The sequence below is a fragment of the Triticum aestivum genome, chromosome 1A (assembly GCF_018294505.1).
Source record: "Triticum aestivum cultivar Chinese Spring chromosome 1A, IWGSC CS RefSeq v2.1, whole genome shotgun sequence".
Classification (NCBI taxonomy): Eukaryota; Viridiplantae; Streptophyta; class Magnoliopsida; order Poales; family Poaceae; genus Triticum; species Triticum aestivum.
In genome coordinates this window covers 189,816,726-189,823,182 of record NC_057794.1, presented here as the reverse complement: position 1 = coordinate 189,823,182, position 6,457 = coordinate 189,816,726, and positions in this window count along the sequence as shown.

The following is a 6,457-nucleotide window of genomic DNA, read 5'->3' as shown; positions in this document are numbered from 1 at the left end:
AATGCTCGTGTGAGATTTGTCAAGCCCAAGAGTCCAGAAATTGGCAAGTGGAAAAGGAATGAAGTTAAAGTACAACGCAAGCGGATCAAGCCAACTTTTGATATGTTGCTGTCCAAGTACACAACCAGTCGGCCGGTTCCAGCTTTAATCGGCCGACTCATCTGAAGCGACCAAGGTCACCATCAGCTGATATGTTCAGTTAGTATATGAAACCGATGGACCGAGGGTGCCGTTTCTAGAAGAGCATACGCAATATGTTTGGGATCGACTTAACTATTCATATAGAGGCCGACTGAACATCGGTAACTATCGGTCGGCTGGTTAAAACATGCGACCGGATGGAAATTATCCGAGTGTAAGAATGCACCCAGGTGGAAGCTATCCGAGTGAAAAAATGTGGCCGAGTAGATTCCATCCGACTGAATTCCATCCGAGTGATATTCATCCGAGTGGATTCCACCAGAGTAAAAAGGTGCGCCCGAGTGGAAATTTCAAGCATCTGGAAAGTCAAAAAGAATGGCGTGTTAAATCACCAAGTGTTGCAGCGGTTGAGTCGGGAAAAGTCAAGGAGAAAATGGATGCCGACTCACTTATCTTGGGCACCAAAACATTCGCCATACAGCAGCTGATTGTGCATAGCAATCTGACTGAGCTGATACTTGCTATCGTCCCAAAGCACTCGGCTAATGACCATGAGGCAAGCACCAGCCAGGTAAAGACGAGAGATCCTAAATACACTCAGCCGATGTGGTGTCCTCCAGGGCTAACAAAGACACAAAAGAGGAAACTACAGAGGTTAAGGAGTCGAGAGATGGCAGAACAGGAGGCCGAGAAACAAAGGGATAAGTTGTTCAATGACACTCGACCCATGGTTCCACCAAAACAAGTGTGGAGGCCTAAACAAATACAAGATACAGCAGCTTCTACATCTATCACAGCAATACCTACATCACCAAAGGAGGACGATGCAACAGATATGACATCGTCTGCGACACTTCTTACTTATCCTTCACTCGGACAAATTTCAGAATCGGTGGATGCACTCGACGAGGAGGCTGATATGTTGGACTATGAGTCTATGCCGGTTCATGAAGGTATGGATATCAATATGGTGTACTACTTACCTGCTGAGTTTCGTGCTGTAGATGAATAAGGGGAGGTGGCTCAGCTGGATTTTGGCCCTAAAAACGCAATATTCGAGAAGCCAAAAGAACCAGTAACGCATCTTAAACCATTATATCTCAGAGGTCATATCAATGGGTCGCCGCTCACTCAGATGCTTGTTGATGGTGGTTCTGTGGTAAATCTTATGCCCTATTCGGTCTTCAAGAGATTGGGTTTGCCTGATGAAGAATTGATCAAGACCAATATGGTGCTCAATGGATTTGAAGGCAAAGAGAAAACTGAAGCCAAAGGTGTGATGTATGTAGAGCTTACAGTCAGAAGCAAAACTTTGGCTACTGCATTCTTTGTCACTGAGGTGCAAGGTAACTACAATGTCATACTAGGTCGCGATTGGGTTCATGCAAACCAGTGTGTGCCATCCACTATGCACCAGTTTTTGATTCAGTGGGTTGATGATGAAGTGGAAGTTATTCACGCGGATAACTCGGCCTGTGTTGCTTTGGCCGATGCATCGGTGGATTGGCAGCATCCCATTGCTACTTGCTTGACGGGACGTGACTTGTCAGAATTTGATTTTCTCAGCGCAACCAAGAATGGTTTTGTGCCCGTCTCTTTAAAGCCGAGTGAATGCAATCGGCTCCAAGGTATGATATGTTTAAATGGATCCTAATTCCGAGAGGTTACAAAAACGTCTTGTAAAGTATCGGTCCAATGAGAACGATATGTATGAGTCTATAGAGGAGTTGGATGACATGGATAAACTTGGACATGGTTTTACATCAGCCGATCCGTTAGAAGAGGTAGATATTGGAGATGGTTCAGTCACTCGACCGACATTTATAAACAAAAATTTGAAAGCCGATTGTAAGGCTAACTTAATCGAGCTATTGAAAGAATATGTTTGTTGCTTTGCATGGGAATATCATGAGATGCCAGGGTTAAGCCGAGAGCTAGTGGAACATCGGTTGCCTATAAAGGCCGGTTTTAGACCTTATAAACAGTCGGCCAGAAAATTTAATCCAAAAACATGTGACCGGATCAAGGAAGAGATCGGTTGACTGCTTGAAGATAATTTCATTCGACCTTGCAGGAATGCCGAGTGGATTTCTAACATTGTCCCGGTAGAGAAGAAAGGATCTGGCAAGTTGAGGGTGTGCATTGATTTCAGAGATTTGAATAGGGCTACACCCAAAGATGAGTATCCTATGCCAATAGCCAATATGCTTATTAATGATGCTTCTGGACATAAGGTTATTAGCTTTGTAGATGGTAATGCCGGATACAATCAAATTTTTATGGCCGAAGAGGACATGTACAAAACGGCTTTCCGATGTCCTGGTTTCCTTGGTTTATTCGAGTGGACAGTGATGACATTCGGATTAAAAAATGCTGGCGCCACGTATCAAAGGGCTATAAATTTGATTTTTCATGATTTACTCGGTGTCATACTTGAAGTTTATATTGATGATATTGTTGTCAAATCGGATGCTTTTGAATCTCACTTGGCCGATTTTCGTTTAGCTTTTGAAAGAATGAAAAAGTATGGATTGAAAATGAATCCTTTGAAGTGTGCTTTCGGCGTGTCAGCCGGCAAGTTTTTGGGTTTCATTATTCATGAAGATGGTATAGAGATTGATCCCAAAAAGATAGAGGCTATACAGAAGGTGGAGGCTCCAACATGCAAGAGAGATATGCAAAAGTTCCTTGGCAAGGTCAATTATTTGAGAAGGTTTAGAGCTAATCTATCAGGGAAAGTTGATGCATTTACTCCTATCCTTCGGTTAAAGAATGATGTTGATTTCACTTGGGAGGCAAAACAGCAAGAAGCATTTGATATGATCAAGAATTATTTGTGCACTCCTCCGGTGATGAGAGCACCCAAGCATATGGAACCCTTCAGACTTTACATTGCAGCAGAGGAAGGAGTTATTGGTGCTGTTCTAACTCAAGAGACCGAAGGAAAAGAGCATGCCATCACTTATTTGAGCCGCCGCTTCTTGGACGCAGAGACAAGGTATACATTTATTGAGAAATTATGTCTATGCTTATATTATGCTTGCACAAAACTGAGACATTATTTAGTGCCGAGTGTTTGTGTAGTAGCTTGTCAAACCGATGTCATTAAATACATGTTGCATAGGCCAATTCTTAGTGGTAGAATTGGCAAGTGGGCTTATGCTTTGATTGAATATGATTTGGCTTATGAATCTCTAAAATCCATGAAAGGCCAAATTGTTGCTAATTTCATTGTTGAACATCGGATTAATAACAAGCATGATGTTGATATGAACCTTGTTTCATTAGTACCATGGAGATTATACTTTGATGGTTCAGTTTGTAGCAATGGCCAAGGTGTTGGTATTGTTTATATATCTCCTCATGGTGCTGTTTTTGAAGCCTCATGCCGCTTAGAATATTTTTGCACAAACAATCAAGCCGAATATGAAGCATTGTTATTCGGCCTAGAGATGTTACTTGCTATAGGTGCTACACATATTGAGGCTTATGGTGATTCGTTACTAGTGGTGCAGCAAATATCCAAAGTCTTTTAGTGTTTGGACGAATCACTTAATGTTTATCTTGATAGATGTCTAGATATAATTTCTACTTTGGATTGCTTTAGCATTGCTCATATATCTAGACATGACAATTGGAAAGCAAATGAATTGGCACAACAAGCATCCGGATATCATGTTGATCATGGCATGTTTCATATCTCTCTCAAAGACCGATGTCTTGTCTTGCCAATATGGGAGAGGCCGAACTTGAACCCACTGATTCGGCCATAAACAAAAAGTCTAGTGCAGGTGACAATCTCGACTGGAGGAAGCCCATTGTTGATTACTTGTGCAATCCGAGTGAAAGGGTGGACAGGGATGTTCGGCATACGGCTTTCAAGTATACAATGAGAGATGATGGTCTTTATCGTCGAACCGTCGATGATGTTCTTCTAAAGTGTTTGGACGAGGACCAGGCAAGAGTTGCTGTGGGAGAAGTACATGAAGGTATTTGTGGCACTCACTAGTCGGCTCCCAAGATGAAATGGTTATTGCAACGTGCTGGGTTTTATTGGCCGACTATGATTAATGATTGCTTCAGATATTATAAGGGGTGTGAAGCTTATCAAAAGTTTGGTGATATTCAATTGGCTCCTGCTGCTATGTTACATCCTATTATCAAACCGTGGCCTTTCAGAGGTTGGGGTTTAGATTTCATTGGACAAATCCATCCATCTTCCTCAAAAGGGCATCGGTTCGTATTGGTGGCAACTGATTATTTCACTAAATGGTCTGAAGCAGTACCTCTCAAGAACATGACGCGTACGGAGGTAATTCAATTCATAACCGAGCACATTATTCATAGATTCGGTATTTCTCAAATGTTAACTACAGATCAAGGTTCATCTTTCATGTCACACCAAGTCAGAGAGTTTGCCGAATCTTATAACATAAAGTTGCTCAATTCCTCTCCATATTATGCCCAAGCTAATGGACAAGATGAGTCTAGCAATAAAATTTTAATCAAACTCATCAAGAAGAAGATTGAGGATAATCCAAGGAGATGGCATGACTTGTTGTCTGAGGCATTATGGGCACATAGAATCTCAAGGCATGGTGCCACAAAAGTGACTCCATATGAGCTAGTATATGGTCAGGAGGCTGTTTTACCGGTGGAAGTAAATTTGAATGCTTTGAGAATAGCCAAACAAAATGATTTATCGGCAATAGACTTCTATAACTTGATGATGGACAACATTGATGAGGTTGCTGATAAATGTTTCGCTGCGTTGAATGCCATAGAGAGAGATAAGTTGAGGGTGGCAAGGGCTTACAATAAGAAAGTCAAGTTGAAGAATTTTCAAGTCGGTGATCTCGTTTGGAAAGTGATTCTGCCGATTGGTTCAAGAGATAGAAAATTCGGGAAGTGGTCTCCAAGTTGGGAAGGTCCTTTTAGAATTGCAAGAGTTTTTCCCGGAAATTCATATTTGGTGGAATCAATACAAGGGGCATTGTTACCTCGAGCTCTCAATGGCAAATATTTGAAGAAGTACCACCCGAGTGTGTGGCAGGAAGCCTAAGTGGGCAATGGCCGATATACGATTATCGCCCTTAGCACAAACATGGACGATACATAATTATCGCCCTGAGAAAAATAAATGGCCGATGGAGTGTTGATATCGTCCTTAGAACAAACACTATGCATATTATTTTTCGGCGTGCAAGCTTTGCTGAAAAACAGGGGGGCATGTGTTAACACCTGATTTTGGCAAGATACAGATTGCAATGAAGATGGTCTCGAGTGAATGAGTTTTCAGCATAAAAATATTCACGTCACCGAGTGGAACCACTTTGATGTTTCGGTTATATTCATTCGACTTTATCTTACGGACCGAAACTATACTCCGAGTGGCATAGTTCAATGTTCCGAGTGGTTTTTTGCCAATATCGTCTTCAAGATGACCTCGGATGAAGGAGAACTCTTAAGGAATTGTCTTCGTCTCGTCGAGGCAATTGATTTTGATATATAAATCATCTCAATCCGAGTTCATATGCAAAAGTTAGAGGCAATATACTTCAGACTGAACCTCAACGGAAATATGGCGCGAGGTGCCAGATACTTGTCTGATAGGTTGCGCGAGTAATTCGGCCATCAATACGGCCTTGAATCGAAAAACCTTCAAAATGGAAAAGTTTCGTCTCGTCGAGCTGATCGATTTTCATATATAATTTGTCTCAATCCGAGATCATATGAGGCCTGGAGAGACAAATCAAGATCGGGCTATGTTTTCAGTCGGAAATCCGAGTGAAAAGTTTACCATATGAGTGAAAGTTTACGGTCGAGTGAAAGTTTGCTGACCGGATGAACTTATTATTATCCAAGTGGAAATATAGTCATCCGAGTGAAAATATGATCATCCGAGTGAAATTGTCGTCCAGGTGAAAATATTCCGAGTGAAAAGATTGCCAGCGGGACGAAAACTTGCCGATTGAATAAGATAGTGCCTTCCGAGTGGAAATATAGTCATCCGAGTGAATATGATAGTGCCTTCTGAGTGGAAATATAGTCATCCGAGTGGAAATATAGTCATCCGAGTGAAAGATTGTCTTCGGTGTGAAAAAGTCCAATCGGACGATCCGAGTGAAAGTATCTAATATCCGAGTGGATGAGCTCAAGTCCGAGTGAAATTGAACATGTGCTTGAAAGTTTATCAAAATGACCTTGGATGAAGAAGTGTTCAATACATAAGTTTTGCGTATCATCAAGACGGTAAACTTTGATTTTGGAGTCATCATCATCAGAGATAATATATAGCCTACAAATTCACTAGGAG